The sequence below is a fragment of the Ranitomeya variabilis genome, chromosome 8 (genome assembly GCF_051348905.1).
Source record: "Ranitomeya variabilis isolate aRanVar5 chromosome 8, aRanVar5.hap1, whole genome shotgun sequence".
Taxonomy (NCBI): Eukaryota; Metazoa; Chordata; class Amphibia; order Anura; family Dendrobatidae; genus Ranitomeya; species Ranitomeya variabilis.
In genome coordinates, this window is record NC_135239.1 from 188114325 (window position 1) to 188132514 (window position 18190).

The 18190-nt window shown below is 42.0% G+C and overlaps 1 protein-coding gene across 3 annotated transcripts in view; it reads right to left on the reverse strand.

Moving 5' to 3' along the window:
- Positions 1–18190, reverse strand: part of ERC2 (ELKS/RAB6-interacting/CAST family member 2) — a 1115226-nt gene that overhangs the window by 662663 nt on the left and 434373 nt on the right. The gene's annotated exons all lie outside the window — the stretch shown is intronic.

Consider the following 18190-nt stretch of genomic DNA (forward strand, 5'->3'; position numbering starts at 1 on the left):
TTCAGGAGAACCATAACTCGCTTTACAATATATGTGCAGCCATTATCACATTCTTGATGTAAAGAGTTTGTCGCCACTTCGGTATTAAAGTTTTAAATAGTTTTTAGCAATCTCACACCCTCGTCTTGTGGATGTTGGAGGGGATGCACATATTATGCAATTAGTATGTGAAACGGCAGCCAACCTGCTAAACAAAACACCAAGCAAGATAATTTGTCCCCTGTTCTCCGTCACCGAGTAGCGATGACATGCAGTAAGAGACTGGAAGGGAAGAGGCAGAGAAGCTTGGTATGCGTTTAGCATCTGTCAATCAAACTGGGCAGGAGAAGGCGATTTATTTTTACTCATTTCTGGTTTTCAACAAAGGATTAAAAGTGGTTATTTAAAAATAAAAATGGCGTAGACTGCCCCCTATGGTCAAAATACTAAGCAACTGAAAGTTAACCGTGTGAACAAAACTAAACAAGAGACTAGAGATTTATCAATAGTGGCATAAAATAAATAATTGTATAAGTAATATTATAATACAAAAATAATAAAGAGGTAAAAATGGTGCAAATTAGCAATGACGTTATGGTAGCAGAATGACAAATCTGTTAACTCGCAAGACAGATTGAGATGTACAAAGCAGAATAGGTTATTTCACCTTGACATTGTCTTTTGCAAAAGGGAATCATTCCATAGTAAACGATAAAAAGTAGAACCTTTTCCACTGTCTGTAAAAGTGGGTCCAGGTGTCACGCTGTGACAGTCTTAAATAAGGAAGAGGGGGACTCTAACCGTCTCTGAAACTGGGACACTAACTATAACTGCCCCAGGGGTACTCTTGAAGGTAGAGAGGCCTGGGTCTCCAACCTTAGTATGCTCCTGTTAAACCCTAATCAGTCCCCTCTCCCACTCCATGAGGCATGGGACAGAAAAGTAAGATAAATAAGACACAAAGACAAAGCAAGGATAACACAAGACCACAATCATACAAAAGCGCCCACCAAAAATAGGGCTAAGGAAAGGGACAGAGAGGAATAAATTGAATAGGAATAGGACAAGGAGATAAAAACTGACATATTACAGATCACTACAACTACCACTCCAACTATACAGCTTAGCACAGGAAGAAGATTCTTTCACCATCAAGGAAGAAACGACCAGAGCCAGTATATGTAGGGTATAGAGATGATTAGCCACAGGAACAGCTGTGTGCACAGAAGCTGAACGTTCCCCACCAGCATGAAAAGCGTCCTTAACCCCTTCAGCGCCTTAAGGAAAGGAATCTCATTTCAAATAGGACATGAATCACACCGTCTCTGAAGAGGACCTGCGATTCATTACCCATTGTGACCTTCTAACTCCAGGTCTCCCAGGGGGAACATGGCATACCCGTGACACCAGGTGCTATGTCCCAATTCTTTCCAAAAGCTCTACAACATAAAAGAGGCAGAAGCCTTGAGGTACAGTAGTTAGCCCATCTTTGCCTCTAAAGGTGCCCATAAGCCTTCTATAGATTTTGGCCCATCCAACATCTGTTCCTCTTGACTAAACTATGCATATGCACTGAGCTTGGCCAAGCCAGCATGTATTTTAGTTTGAAGACTGGGCTAAGGGCATTGAAATTTCATATGTCCAATCCTACTTTCCAACAACACTGGATAGAAGACAGTCAGGAAGCACCAAAATAAATAAGATTGTTAGTCAGTCCCACCTTAATTAATGGGTTCAGCTAATTTTACTGTATATGTGTATAGACAGCTTGAAGAGGGGTTTTTTTAGCTAATTATGGAATTAACAGCCCGACACAGGAAGAAATGGATAGCACTCATTGGTTAAATAAAAAAATATATATATTATCTTCAAGTAATAGTACAAAACCAGACAGGGGATGTACAGAAAATATGCGAAAAAGGGGACAGAGTGCACTACAGTATGGTATAATGAGTGTATAGGTGCTACGTCCAGTAGTAAAACCATATACATTGAATATAAAAACAAAAGAACTACAAAAATGATGTGCACACTGAAGATAATATAACAATATACAAAAAAATGCTTTATCGGCAAACAGGAAACATCCATGTAAAAACAAGTAAAACCATAATAGGTGCAATTGTTCATAATGCAGTATATCAATAAATACCGCTGCTAGTGGAGATCTATGTAGCCATAAAATATACAGGGGACACTGCGGAGGTGTATACCCTAAGATCAAGGCGGATTTAGAAGAAGCTCCCAAAATGTGCCCTAAAGCCTGTGAATATATCCAAAAACCAATGAGGCCAGTTAATGTATTTTACGAGTGATGGGCGCCTCGAGCTTGAGATACTTCATTCTTCTGGTTTGTCTTTACATTGGCTGATACAACTTGCTAATTTAGTCCAACATACTTTTAGCTGGAGAATGTCTTTAAGATGTATCTAGTACAGGATCAGATGAAGGGGAAATAATCAACTAAAAAAGGGATCCACATGCCCCATTGCCCCCGGAGTGCTACATTTAAAGTTTTTACGTTTTAGGGATGCGTATAAAGAGTAAGATTAGCTGTAGACTATGCCTTCATATTGCACTTATGAATCGAAAAAACACAACTAAGCAAGGTGTTTCATACAGAAGACAGACACTTCAGACCTAAATGTACTGTATGGCATTAGATAACTACTATCTGATCGTGAACTTTACCTACAAGTTGTTAATGAAAATGACCATTCCCCCAAAACCTTTAAGAACAATGAAGCCGAGTGTATACATTCTAGAGAAATGAAAATATACATGTGGTTTTAAATGGAAAATCATCCTGATGGAGACATACTTTCATCAGCCCCAGTCCAACATTCCTTTTGAAATTGGCAGAAAACGTATAATTCATCTTTGTACCACACCTAGGTCTAGTTCATGATCTACAATATGAGGCTCCTTATTCTTGGCTCCAAAATGCTAAGAGGAGGAATCATGATGTTATTGTGACCATCATCACATGTCAGGCCATGATGTTATTGTGGACAACTTACATGTCTGGCCATGATGTTGCTGCATTCATCCTTACAAAACTGGCCATCATGTTAAACAGTTTTTAACATCTTTATAAGACAACCATGAAGTTGTTGTGGACATCTATAATACCGACAAGATCTTCACAAATGTTAACATGGACATTTTTACAAGATTGGCCATGATGGTGTTATAGACATCCTTACTACAATGGCCATGATGTTGGATATTTGGGCATTCGTAAAAGAAGGCCAAGATGTTGGAGAGAGTATCCTTAAAAGAAAGCCATGATGTTGTTATGGACATCCTTACAAGTCTGTCAAGAGGTTGTGGATAATCTTAAAAGACTGGACAATATCTTGTCAAGGACATTCTTACAAGATTGTCCAAGATGTTGCAGTGGACATCCTCACAAGTCAAGTTATGATATTGTTGTGGACATTCTTATGAGATAGGCCAAGATGTTGTGTAGACATCAAAATCAGGTCCTCATATTGTTTTGGACATCCTTTAAGACTGGCCAAGATGTTGTGGATATCTGCAGAAGACTGGCCATTATGTTGTTGAGGATATTCCTATGAGTCAGACTCATGAACTCCAGTATTGTAGAGGCTGTTCTTCAACGACTTATCTACATTTTGCTGTGGTATCCCTGAACTCATTAAGGGCCTCACACACAGCCCCTCCTTTTATATGTTCCCATTTTTTCTTTCATCCACCCCCTTATTAACACCCCTTAAACTTTTGACGCAACTAGTTACTCAACAATCTAAGCGCAGACTAATTAACCCCCTGCTTGCCCTACAAAGCTGAGTCATGGGTTACCATGCCCAAAGCTCTGCTCCGTTTCTCCTACAATGTTCCTACAATTAAACTGAAACACTATTCTTAGGGAATTCCTAATCACATTTCTTTAGTAGCTTCTGGGGTCATTATTATCTGGGGACTTCAAGAATAAATTGTTCTTCTATTTCGAGTTTCTATGGGGAAAACAACAATACATATTCATCTATAAGGCTAGCTAACAAAAAGTCATAGAATCATTGAATGTTAGAGTTGGAAGGGACCTCGAGGATCATCGTGTCCAACCTCCTGCTCACTGCAGGATTCACTAAACAATCTCAGACAGATGTCTTGAAACCTCCATTGAAGGAGAACTCACCACCTCTCGTGGTGGCCTGTTCCACTCATTGATCATCCCCTTTACAATGGATCCTAACCAAATGCACCATTAAAGGGAAATCAAATATTGGTGGCCTATGTTTGATCGGTGATGGTGGCAGCACAGCTGCTCCTATAGACAAATTGCTGCTCATAAATTGACAGGAGTCTTGGGAGTCAGATTTACCTTCCACAAAAAGTTAAAAAAATTCACTTAGTGGGAGATGTAACACATTGGCAGCCAATTTCAAAGTTTCTAACATTTCCTTGATAAAGAGAAAATCCAGTAAAGCTCTAGATATACAAAGTCATAAAGACGATACTAATCATGGGTATGCTGCCACTCGGCTCAAGAAAGCATCAATCTAGGCTCCACAAGGAACACAATTCCATGCAACTGTACAAGAATGTGGCAAATGATAAAACTATGGAGTAAAAAAAAAATCTGTTTTATGAAAAACCTCTAGATTTGATAAGTAAAAATGTAAAAAAAAAATAAATGCAGATTTTGTGATGTGATATGGTTTCAGGGGGGCTCAAAAAAAGGTACAGGAACAGGTGATGCTTGTTGCATTATTCACAGGGCTGATCGTGTGACAAAGGGCCTGTGCTACATCAACATTACATCATCGGTGTAAAGTCTTTTTAAAATACTGAGAGCTGGGCCATTTCTTGTGATGTGTCAAATGAAAGAATATGCAATCATCATCGAACACTTGAAAAAAGGAGCATTTAAAAGCCTTGTCCATAGAAATCCCATCTGTCTAATTTATCTACTGCACTGGCGGATAATTCCAGCAGAATACGGAATAGGAAAGACTGTTTATTTTACTTGATTAGAGTGTTTGTCTTCTGCTGCTGGGGTCTGTTTTCCCTCCAATCGTCTGCCTTTTATCTGTATTTATTTTTCTCCGAGGACCTCTTGCCGCTGCCGGCCTTTGTCAAGACCACGGCTGGTGTGTACATACACAGAGAAATGGAACAAATACATAGCAAGTAAGGTATGCCACAAGTTTGTGGCATATTCATTCCATTAAAGGCAACATTTGGCTGGGATTATTTTCTCCATAAGTTTTCTAGAAACTTTAAGTAAAAATATATGAAAAAGAGTCATTCTATACACGGATCGCGTTGCTGCAATATTACCCAAAGTGCAATTGCAGAAAAATACTGCCCCTAGTGGTGAGATAATATTTCTACAGTGTAAAAAAAAAATGATTTTGGGGGGGGGGGGGGGGAAGAAAAGAAAAAGAAAAGTTCCACCCAAGGATTAATTTTAAGAGTAATTAGTTTTATGAATAAAAAAATAAAAAAGAAAATATTATAGTCATAGCCATAAGTCTCTTATCTTCAATATTACCCAGAATACAATTGCAGAAAAACACTGCCCCTAGTGGTGAAATAATATTTCTACAGTGTGAAAAAAATATTTATAGATTTTTTTTTTAGGCGGAAAAAAAACCCCTCCACAATGGGCTTAATTTTAAGAGTACATTTCTTTTGTGAATAAAAAATTGAAAAATAATATTATTGTCTCTTATCTTCAAAAGTACAAAATAAGGTCAAACAAATGTAATTTTAGTTAGCCAAACACATTACATCCATGTTGTGAATTCTGCTCTTGGTCTCCCTCCGGTGGTTGTTGGTGGTAGTGCAGTTGTCTTGGGGTTGTAATCCAGGGTAGGTGTTTCTGCTGATTGCAGCTCTACGAGGTATTTAGGTGTGCAGGATCCATGAGTCCTTGCCAGTTGTCCATTGTTCTTGGAGGGATTGCATCTCTCTCTGGCTCCTCATGCCCTGCTGCCAATTCAGCTAAGATAAGTGTCTGTTTTTTTGTCTCTGTGCACACATTCTGGGTGCTTTGCAATTCAGTGCAATTCATTGTGTTTTTGTCCAGCTTAGGCTTTGTTTGGATTTTTCAGTCACGCTGGATTCTTAGGAGATGCAGATATACTTTCTATGTCTTTAGTTAGATGTAGAATATTTGTATTATCTGCTGTGGATATTTTTAGGATTTTAATACTGACCGCTTAGAATTCTGTCCTATCCTTTTCTATTTAGCTAGAAGTGCCTCTTTTCCTAAATCCTGTTTTTCTGCCTGTGTGTGTCTTTCCTCTTATACTCACAGTCAATATTTGTGGGGGGCTGCCTATCCTTTGGGGTTCTGCTCTGAGGCAAGATAGAATTCCCATTTCCATCTATAGGGGTATTTAGTCCTCCGGCTGTGTCAGGTACATCCCACGGCTACTTCTAGTTGCGGTGTTAGTTTAGGGTTTGCGGTCAGTACAGGTACCACCTACTCCTGAGAAAGTCTCATGCGGCTCCAAGGTCACCGGATCATAACAGTACAACTGGCCAACAATGAGTTAAATGCATCTCAGAAGAAGGGAAGAAAGAGCCATTTTTTTTTCTGTAGCCTGCTTTGTCTTTTCTTCCCTCTTTTCCTCTGGGTGACTGAGGAGTCTTGTGCTAGCATGGATGTTCAGGGATTAGTTTCTCGTGTAGACCAGCTTGCTGCTAGGGTACAGGGTATATCTGATTATATTGTTCAGACTCCGCTTTTAGAGCCTAGGATTCCTACTCCTGATTTGTTTTTTGGGGACAGGTCCAAATTTTTGATTTTTAAAAACAACTGTAAACTGTTTTTTGCTTTGAAGCCTCGTTCCTCTGGTGATTCCATTCAGCAGGTTAAAATTGTCATCTCCCTGCTGCGTGGCGACCCTCAGGATTGGGCATTTTCCCTGGAATCTGGGAATCTGGCCTTGCTTAATGTAGATGCCTTTTTTCAGGCTCTAGGATTATTATATGATGAACCAAATTCTGTGGATCAAGCGGAGAAGACCTTGTTGGCCCTGTCTCAGGGTCAAGAAGCGGCAGAATTGTATTGTCAGAAATTTAGAAAATGGTCTGTGCTGACTAAATGGAATGAGGATGCTTTGGCGGCAATTTTCAGAAAGGGTCTTTCTGAATCTGTTAAAGATGTTATGGTGGGGTTTCCCACGCCTGTTGGTCTGAGTGATTCTATGTCTCTGGCCATTCAGATTGATCAGCGCTTGCGGGAGCGCAGAACTGTGCGCGCTGTGGTGTTGTCCTCAGAGCAGATGCCTGAGCCTATGCAGTGTGATAGGATTCTGTCTAGAACGGAACAACAAGGATTCAGACATCAGAATAGGTTGTGTTTTTATTGTGGCGATGCTTCTCATGTCATTTCAGTCTGCCCAAAGCGTACAAAGAGAATTGCTAGTTCAGTTACCATCGGAACTGTACAACCTAAATTTCTGTTATCTGTGACCTTGATCTGCTCATTGTCGTCATTTTCTGTCATGGCGTTTGTGGATTCAGGCACCGCTTTGAACTTAATGGACTTTGAATTTGCCAGGCGTTGTGGTTTCCCCTTGCAGTCTTTGCAGAACCCTATTCCTTTAAGGGGCATTGATGCTACACCTTTGGCTAAAAATAAACCCCAGTTTTGGACACAGCTGACCATGTGCATGGCGCCAGCCCATCAGGAAGATTGTCGTTTTCTGGTGTTGCATAATTTGCATGATGCTATTGTGCTGCGTTTTCCATGGTTGCAGATACATAATCCTGTGTTGGATTGGAAGTCTATGTCTGTGACTAGTTGGGGTTGTCAGGGGGTTCATAATGACGTTCCTGTGATGTCAATCTCCTCTTCCTCCTCTTCTGAAGTTCCAGAGTTTTTGTCTGATTTTCAGGATGTATTCGATGAGCCCAAGTCCAGTTCCCTTCCACCGCATAGGGACTGTGATTGTGCTATTGACTTGATTCCAGGCTGTAAGTTTCCTAAGGGCCGACTTTTCAACCTGTCTGTGCCTGAACATACCGCCATGCAGAGTTATGTTAAGGAGTCTTTGGAGAAAGGGCATATTCGACCAAACAAGGCAAACCCTAACTGTTACACCACCCCAACCACTCCATATACCAGACCTCTGCCCTCCCCTAATAACCTCCCTCTCCAACATCACTGAAGGAGAGCTTACTCACCTCTTCTCCAAATCACACCTCACCACCTGTGCACTTGACCCCATCCCCTCCCACTTGCTCCCCAACCTCACTAACATGCTCATTCCAGCCCTAACACATCTCTTCAACCTATCGCTATCTTCTGGTACCTTCCCCTCTGCCTTCAAACATGCCACCATCACACCCATCCTCAAAAAAACTAGCCTTGACCCAACTGCTATACAAAGCTACCGCCCCATATCACTGCTCCCGTTTGCTTCAAAACTCCTTGAGCAGCATGTCCATGCTCAAATTTCCTCCCACCTCTCTTCTAACTCTATCCTTGACAACCTTCAATCTGGCTTCCGCCCCCACCACTCCACCGAAACTGCCCTGACAAAAATTACTAATGACTTACTCACAGCCAAAGCTAACAGACAGTTCTCCATCCTCCTCCTTCTTGACCTGTCCTCTGCTTTCGACACAGTCGATCACTGCCTACTGCTACAGATTCTTTCTTCCCTTGGCATCAAAGGCCTTGCCCTGTCCTGGATTGCCTCATACCTTTCCGACCGCACATTTAGCGTTTCCTACTCCCACACTACCTCCTCATCCCGCCCTCTCTCTGTTGGAGTCCCTCAAGGCTCTGTCCTAGGGCCCCTACTTTTTTCCATCTATACCCTTGGCCTAGGGCAACTCAAAGTCCCATGGCTTCCAGTACCACCTGTATGCGGACGACACTCAGATCTACCTCTCTGGCTCAAATGTCGCCTCTCTTCTGTCCAGAATCCCGGCGTTTCTGTCAGCCATATCCTCCTTCTTCACCTCTCGCTTCCTAAAACTCAATGTAGACAAAACCGAACTCCTCATCTTTCCCCCATCTCACGTATCCCCCCCACCTGATCTATCTATTATGGTAAACGGCATCACGTTCTCTCCCGCACCTGAAATCCATTGCCTCGGAGTAACTCTCAACTCTGCCTTGTCCTTCAAACCGCACGTTCAAACTCTTGCCACCTCCTGTCGCCTCCAACTCAAAAATATTGCCAGAATCCGTCCCTTCCTCACCCCACAATCTACTAAGACTCTTGTGCATGCCCTCATCATCTCCCGCCTCGACTACTGCAACACCCTCCTCTGTGGCCTCCCCACTAACTCTCTTGCACCACTCCAGTCTGTCCTCAACTCTGCTGCCCGGCTAATCCACCTCTCTACGCTACTCCCCTGCTTCTCCCCTTTGCAAATCCCTCCACTGGCTCCCAATTCCCCAACGAATCCAGTTCAAACTACTAACACTGATCTACAAAGCCATCCACAACCTGTCCCCTCCCTATATCTCTGAACTAATCTCCCAATACCTTCCCTCACGTAACCTCCGATCCTCCCAAGACCACCTACTCTCCACCACACTTATTCGGTCCTCACACAACCGCCTCCAAGATTTCTCCCGAATATCCCCCATCCTCTGGAATTCCATGCCTCAACACATCCGACTATCCACCACCCTCGGATCCTTCAGAAGGAACCTGAAAACCCATCTCTTCAAGAAAGCCTACAGCCTGCAATAACCATTCTGCCGCCTCGCCATCGCCAGAGCAGCTGCCTCTCCATCGCCAGAGCTGCTGCACCTCTGACCTTCTGTCTCTTCCCCACTATCCCATAGAATGTAAGTCCGCAAGGACAGGGTCCTCTCCCCTTTGTACCAGTCTGTCACTGTAAACTTGTTTACTGTAAATTATATTTATAACCCTGTATGTAACCCCTTTCTCATGTACAGCACCATGGAATTAATGGTGCTATATAAATAAATAATAATAATAATAATAATAATATTCGGCCATCTTCTTCACCGTTGGGAGCGGGATTTTTTTTTGTTGCTAAGAAGGATGGCTCCTTGAGACCCTGTATTGATTATCGCCTCTTGAATAAGATCACGGTCAAGTTTCAATACCCTTTACCTTTGCTTTCCGATTTGTTTGCCAGGATTAAGGGGGCTAGTTGGTTTACTAAAATTGACCTTCGGGGGGCATATAATCTTGTTCGTATTAAGCAGGATGACGAATGGAAAACTGCGTTTAATACGCCCGAAGGCCATTTTGAATACCTTGTGATGCCATTCGGGCTCTCTAATGCTCCATCTGTTTTTCAGTCCTTCATGCAAGATATCTTCCGGAATTATCTTGATAAATTCATGATTGTATATTTGGATGACATCTTAATTTTTTCCGATGATTGGGAGTCTCATGCGAAACAGGTCAGGATGGTATTTCAGATCCTTCATGATAATGCTTTGTTTGTGAAGGGGTCTAAGTGTCTCTTTGGAGTGCAGAAGGTTTCTTTTTTGGGCTTCATTTTTTCTCCCTCATCTATAGAGATGGATCCGGTTAAGGTTCAGGCCATTCATGATTGGATTCAGCCCACATCCGTGAAGAGCCTTCAGAAATTTTTGGGCTTTGCTAATTTTTATCGCCGTTTCATTGCTAACTTCTCCAGTGTGGTTAAACCCCTGACCGATTTGACAAAGAAAGGCGCTGATGTAAAGAATTGGTCCTCTGTGGCTGTCTCTGCCTTTCAGGAGCTTAAACACCAATTTACTTCTGCCCCAGTGTTGCGTCAGCCAGATGTTTGTCTTCCGTTTCAGGTTGAGGTTGACGCTTCTGAGATTGGGGCAGGGGCCGTTTTGTATCAGAGGAATTCTGATGGTTCCTTGATGAAACCGTGTGCCTGCTTTTCCCGTAAGTTTTCGCCTGCTGAACGCAATTATGATGTCGGCAATCGGGAGTTGTTGGCTATGAAGTGGGCGTTTGAGGAATGGCGACATTGGCTTGAGGGAGCCAAGCACCGTATTGTGGTCTTGACCGATCATAAAAATCTGATTTACCTCGAATCTGCCAAACGGCTGAATCCTAGACAGGCTCGATGGTCCCGGTTTTTCTCCCGTTTTGATTTTGTGGCCTCGTATCTTCCGGGTTCTAAGAATATTAAGGCTGATGCCCTCTCTAGGAGTTTTTTGCCTGATTCTCCTGAGGTACTTGAGCCGGTCGGCATTCTGAAGGAAAGGGTGGTCCTTTCTGCCATTTCCCCTGATTTGTGACGGGTTCTGCAGGAATTTCAGGCTGACAAACCTGACCGCTGTCCAGTGGGGAAACTGTTTGTTCCTGATAGATGGACTAGTAGAGTGATTTCTGAGGTTCATTGTTCTGTGTTGGCTGGCCATCCTGGTATTTTTGGTACCAGAGATTTGTTTGGTAGGTCCTTTTGGTGGCCTTCTTTGTCGCGTGATGTGCGTTCTTTTGTGCAGTCCTGTGGGACTTGTGCGCGGGCCAAGCCTTGTTGTTCCCGTGCTAGTGGGTTGCTTTTGCCTTTGCCGGTCCCTGAGAGACCCTGGACGCATATTTCTATGGATTTTATTTCAGATCTTCCGGTTTCCCAGAGGATGTTGGTTATCTGGGTGGTTTGTGACCGGTTTTCTAAGATGGTTCATTTGGTGCCTTTGCCTAAATTGCCTTCCTCTTCTGATTTGGTTCCATTGTTTTTTCAGCATGTGGTTCGTTTGCATGGTATTCCGGAGAATATTGTGTCCGACAGAGGTTCCCAGTTTGTTTCTATGTTTTGGCGGGCCTTTTGTGCTAGGCTGGGCATTGATTTGTCTTTTTCTTCCGCATTTCATCCTCAGACAAATGGCCAGACCGAGCGAACTAATCAGACTTTGGAAACCTATTTGAGATGCTTTGTGTCTGCTGATCAGGATGATTGGGTGGCTTTCTTGCCATTGGCCGAGTTTGCGCTTAACCATCGGGCTTGTTCGGCTACCTTGGTTTCACCATTCTTTTGTAATTTTGGTTTTCATCCTCGTTTTTCTTCGGGGCAAGTTGAGCCTTCTGATTGTCCTGGTGTGGATTCTGTGGTTGACAGGTTGCAGCAGATTTGGGCTCATGTGGTGGACAATTTGGTGTTGTCTCAGGAGGAGGCTCAGCGTTTTGCTAACCGTCGTCGGTGTGTTGGTTCCTGGCTTCGGGTTGGGGATTTGGTCTGGTTGCTTCCCGTCATGTTCTTATGAAGGTTTCTTCCCCTAAGTTTAAGCCTCGGTTTATTGGTCCTTATAGGATTTCTGAGATTATCAATCCGGTGTCTTTCCGTTTGGCCCTTCCGGCCTCTTTTGCCATCCATAATGTTTTCCATAGATCTTTATTGCGGAAATATGTGGTGCCCGTTGTTCCCTCTGTTGATCCTCCTGCTCCTGTGTTGGTTGATGGGGAGTTGGAGTATGTGGTTGAGAAGATTTTGGATTCTCGCTTTTTGAGGCGGAGGCATCAGTATCTTGTCAAATGAAAGGGTTATGGCCAGGAGGATAATTCTTTGCGTTTGCCTCTGATGTCCATGCTGCCGATTTGGTCCGTGCCTTTCATCTGGCTCATCCTGATCGCCCTGGGGGCTCTGGTGAGGGTTCGGTGACCCCTCTTCAAGGGGGGGTACTGTTGTGAATTCTGCTCTTGGGCTCCCTCCGGTGGTTGTTGGTGGTAGTGCAGTTGTCTTGGGGTTGTAATCCAGGGCAGGTGTTTCTGCTGATTGCAGCTCTACTAGGTATTTAGGTGTGCAGGATCCATGAGTCCTTGCCAGTTGTCCACTGTTCTTGGAGGGATTGCATCTCTCTCTGGCTCCTCATGCCCTGCTGCCAATTCAGCTAAGATAAGTGTCTGGTTTTTTGTCTCTGTGCACACATTCTGGGTGCTTTGCAATTCAGTGCAATTCATTGTGTTTCTGTCCAGCTTAGACTTTGTTTGGATTTTTCAGTCATGCTGGATTCTCAGGAGATGCAGATATACTTTCTATGTCTTTAGTTAGATGTAGAATATTTGTATTATCTGCTGTGGATATTTTTAGGATTTTAATACTGACCGCTTAGAATTCTGTCCTATCCTTTTCTATTTAGCTAGAAGTGCCTCTTTTGCTAAATCCTGTTTTTCTGCCTGCGTGTGTCTTTCCTCTTATACTCACAGTCAATATTTGTGGGGGGGGGCTGCCTATCCTTTGGGGTTCTGCTCTGAGGCAAGATAGAATTCCCATTTCCATCTATAGGGGTATTTAGTCCTCCGGCTGTGTCGAGGTGTCTAGGACGTGTTAGGTGTTGTGAATTCTGCTCTTGGGCTCCCTCCGGTGGTTGTTGGTGGTAGTGCAGTTGTCTTGGGGTTGTAATCGGGCAGGTGTTTCTGCTTATTGCAGCTCTATTAGGTATTTAGGTGTGCAGGCTCCATGAGTCAGTGCCAGTTGCCCATTGTACTTGGAGGGATTGCATCTCTCTCTGGCTCCTCATGCCATGCTGCCAATTCAGATAAGATAAGTGTCTGTTTTTTGTCTCTGTGCACACATGCAGTGTGCTGTACAATTCAGTGCAATTTATTGTGTTTTTTGTCCAGCTTAGACTTTGTTTGGATTTTTCGGTCATGCTGGATTCTCAGGAGATGCAGATATACTTTCTATGTCTTTAGTTAGATGTAGAATATTTGTATTATCTGCTGTGGATATTTTTAGGATTTTAATACTGACCGCTTAGAATTCTGTCCTATCCTTTTCTATTTAGCTAGAAGTGCCTCTTTTGCTAAATCTTGTTTTTCTGCCTGCGTGTGTCTTTCCTCTTATACTCACAGTCAATATTTGTGGGGGGCTCCCTATCCTTTGGGGTTCTGCTCTGAGGCAAGATAGAATTCCCATTTCTATCTATAGGGGTATTTAGTTCTCCGGCTGTGTCGAGGTGTCTAGGACGTGTTAGGTACATCCCACGGCTACTTCTAGTTGCGGTGTTAGTTTAGGGTTTGCGGTCAGTACAGGTACCACCTACTCCTGAGAAAGTCTCATGCGGCTCCAAGGTCACCGGATCATAACAATCCATCAGCTAAACCTGCAGATTTTCAAGTGATTCGTTGGCGACATAATGAATATAGGGTCCTCTCGACGGTTGACATAAACAAAAAGAAGGAAAAAGTAACGCGAAACGGCCATCGTCTGTTTGCAGTTCACGTTCTCCCTCGTTTCCCTGCCATTGACTCACATGTCGTAATAAAGGATTGGAATTTTATGGACGGTGAGTGCTCTTTATTTCCTTCTTTTTTTGCCTGGACATGTACTATTTTTCATGAATGAGCACCCGGATTCCTTTTGGGGCGATAAGAAGCAACTAACCAGCTGTTATCGTGTGTGTTTGTGGCCCAATTGTTGCAGGAGGTGCGGTTTACTTTTTTCTTTGAAGCTATAAACAAAAAGAAGGAGAGATATTTCTTCCATGAAATTGGGGGAATATATCAGAATAGAAACAGATTAAGTCAGTTTTTGATGTGGCTGAGCGATCGTTATTTTGCCCAAAATTTATCAAAAATGGCGAAGGTGTCGTTTCAACTTTTTTTGTGCCAATAGGGTGCAATAAAATTTGAAACTTTTTGACAACATAAAACTGGTGCAAAGGCCTAGATAAAGCCCCTTAAGGATGCTTATGCACAGGTCTTTTTCTTTTACAAATGCAAATTAGTCTTCCTCCAAAAGGAAGTAAATTGTCTCTCCTGTGAATACTTTTTCTTAACACTGAGTTAACTCCAAACTGAATGGCTCTAATAGGGGTGCTAGAAAAACATCCACCCATGTTGGGTTAGGTGACAACTACAAGATTTAGTCATTGAAACCCACCCAAAGTCTCACTAATTTGCAGCATGTGTGACTAATGGCCCTTTTCAATGGCGTGGCAGTCTCGCATGCCCCAGGCAGCCCTATTCAATCTTTATTGGACTGCCAGAGATGGCTGAGTGGAGCGCTCAACTATGTCTGGCAGCCCTGAGTAGAGAAGGAATGCAACACGTGTAGCTACAGCTCCAATCAAACAGGTGGCACAAGTGCCTCTCTTCTGGCGATTGGTGGAGGTCTCAGCACTTAGGCCTCCCATGATCTAGTAAGAAAAAATTATCCAAAATCACAAGCCTATATATGTCAATAGTATGTGAACCTTTGCTTTCAAAATGTTTCCAGTAATTGTTGAACAGAACATCAGGTTGGAGAACTTTTAGCCGATTGTGCCCTACGAAACATTTTCACTTCTGTTATGTTGGTGAGTTTTCTCCTATGAATTGCTCTCTTCAGATCCTTCCACGACATTTCGATAGCATTAGGACTTTGACTTGGCTATTATAAAATGCCTTTAGGTCATTGACCCTTGTTCTTTTGAGATTCAGCTCATGGACAGATGTCCTGACATTTTCCTTTAGAATTTGCTGATAAAATTCAGAACTAATTGTTCCATCAATGATAGCAAGGCATGCTGACAGAGATGCAGCAAAACAGGCCCAAACCAGGATACGATCACCACCATGTTTCTCAGATGGTGCAGGGTTTTTATGCTGCAATAAAGTTTTTCTTCCTCCAAACATAACGCTTCTTATTTAACCTATGCATCTGTAGACCGTGTACCAGGCTAGGCTCCCCAGGATACAGCGAAGCCACGAACAAGGAAAGCAGCCATCACCAAACTTGTCAGATGACCTTTTACTCACAAATTTAGATGGAAGGGTATTCTAACAAAAAGAAGAAAGTGATCCAAGTTAACTCATACAGGTGCTTCTCACAAAATTAGAATATCATCAAAAACCTAATTTATTTCAGTTCTTCAATACAAAAAGTGAAACTCATATATTATATAGAGTCATTAGAATCAGAGTAATCTATTTCATGTGTTTATTTCTGTTAATGTTGATGATTATGGCTTATAGTCAATGAAAACCCAAAAGTCATTATCTCAGTAAATTAGAATACATTATAACACCAGATTGAAAAATGATTTTAAAATCCAAAATGTTGGCCTACTGAAATGTATGTTCAGTAAATGCACTCAATACTTGGTCGGGGCTCCTTTTTGCATTTCAATTGAAATGTTAGTGTCATGCAAAAGGTTAATAGTGAGTGATAGTGATATGCATTCCCTATCATCTCACACATCCAGAACATATTGTTCCAGTAGCCTTATAGCTTAACCAGGTGAACTTTAGCAAACTGCAGATGGGCAGAAAAGTTTTTTTTTTATTTATACATATCAGTGGCTTTCACCTTGTGATCCCATCATGCTCACCATTGTTGTTCTGCATCCTCATAATTGTGAACTCATGAACAATAGCATTAGCTATTGTAAGAGAGGCCTTTAGTTACTTAGAGGTTACCTTGGATTCCATTGGGATCTTGTGGGCTATTATATGTCTTGCTATTTCTTTGTTTGTCACACTACTGAAGAAGGTTTTAATGGACTTGAATTTTCTCTAGTTGTACACAATCTGCCCAACTCTAGATTGGTTTAGTCCAAACTCTTTAAAAATGGTTTTGTTTTGTTTTCCAGCCAAAATTTCTTCTTCTAAAGGTCCTTAGAAATGCATTTTGTTAATGATACATGCACTTCTACAAACAAGTGTTGTGAAGGTCAGACTTTGACAAATCCCTGTTCTTTAAATAAAACAGGTCGCCCTTTCGAATCTCATTGTCATTCCATTGATCGAAAGCACCAGACTAATTTCACCTTCAAATTATCAGCTATTCCTAAAGGTTCACTTGCTTTTGACTTTCAAAGAAAATGTGATGTTTGATAATTTTCCTAAATAATAACAGAAAAACCTAGTATTTTTGACTCACTTCTTTGATTTGGTTCTCTGCTTTTAGGACTTGCCGTTTTAAGCCAAATTCATGCACAAATATAGACAATTCTGAAGGGTTCACAAACTTTCATGCACGACTACGCTATATGAGTATGCAAAGTCCATATTTTATTCATACATATTATTTTGTAAAATGTGTAGAAATGTAAAGTGCCAATAAAGCACATGTTTCCCATAAACTTATTCTATATCAACAGCCTATGGATGTAGATCCACCTCTCGTGTGTCCATGTCGCTCAAGAACAGCACGCTTCCTCGCTCGGCATGTGGTGATGAAAGCTTTGGAGAACATTTGTCACGCATGTGTAAATTCGACTCAGAGTAGACAGGGACTATTAGTGGAACACACCATTTGCCACTTTTCAGTTTCTGATTCTTAGAACAACAGCTTTCTTTCTCTTAATCCCCCAAACCTAATCTGTTAATCATTGGTTCAATGATGTCATGAGACTAAAGGGCACATCTTGAGGTTCATAAATTATTATTTTTTTATAATCTTTGACGATATCGCAATGGTAATTAGCAAACGCAAAAAAAAAAAAAAAGAGTGAAGCTTCACAGAAGAAATGCATGTGGATACTTCTAGTAGCTTGGGAAGCATTAATAATTAGGCAGCTCTAAAAGATCGCAGTTCATTTCACACTCCCCCTTTAACTGAAATGTGCTTTAGAATAAAAGTAAAAAATCTAGATTAAAGCAAAAAAAGGCAGTATGGTTTAGGTCTCACTTAAATGTTCGATTTTTTTGTACGAGTGCCATCCATGGTTTTCAAGGATAGCACTCGTACCTATGAAAGTCAATAGAGCCATTCATATGGCCGTGATTTTTCGCAGACAAAGCGGTCCCCAGAAAATCGTGGAGACGTCAAATTTTGATCCAAGGGCTGGATCAAAATCGGCAATGCAAGTCTATAGGTCCGTGAGAAAAATTAGACCGCACTCAAGTGACATCTAACCGCTGTCAGATTTTCACCATCTGTCAGTGAGAAGAAGGTGGAAAAACTTTTATTTCTCCACGTACGAGAAAAAAAACTGATGACACTGGGACCAAACTATGATCGAAGTCTGATAAAAAATATTGGTCCATTTTTCTCGAACGTCTAAAGGAGTTCTAAGACTTTAAGGATTGACTAGTTTAGAACACCCATTTTTATATACTCTATTAAGGATTTAAAGGGTATACCTAAGATTTTTATTAAAAAAAAGGCATGTAATTGCTAACAGAGGCAACTACCTGTCTGTTTTACCCGGTATCGGACATTGACCGCTCCTGCCAGAGATTCAGCTACTCCCTGTCAACAGAGCAGCGGTTTGTCTTCCTGTTGGTGGGGTGGGCCTGTGAGCGTCATGCTGATTGACAGCGGAATTAGTCAGAGGAGAGCAGGCTGTCAATCAGCATAGACCCCA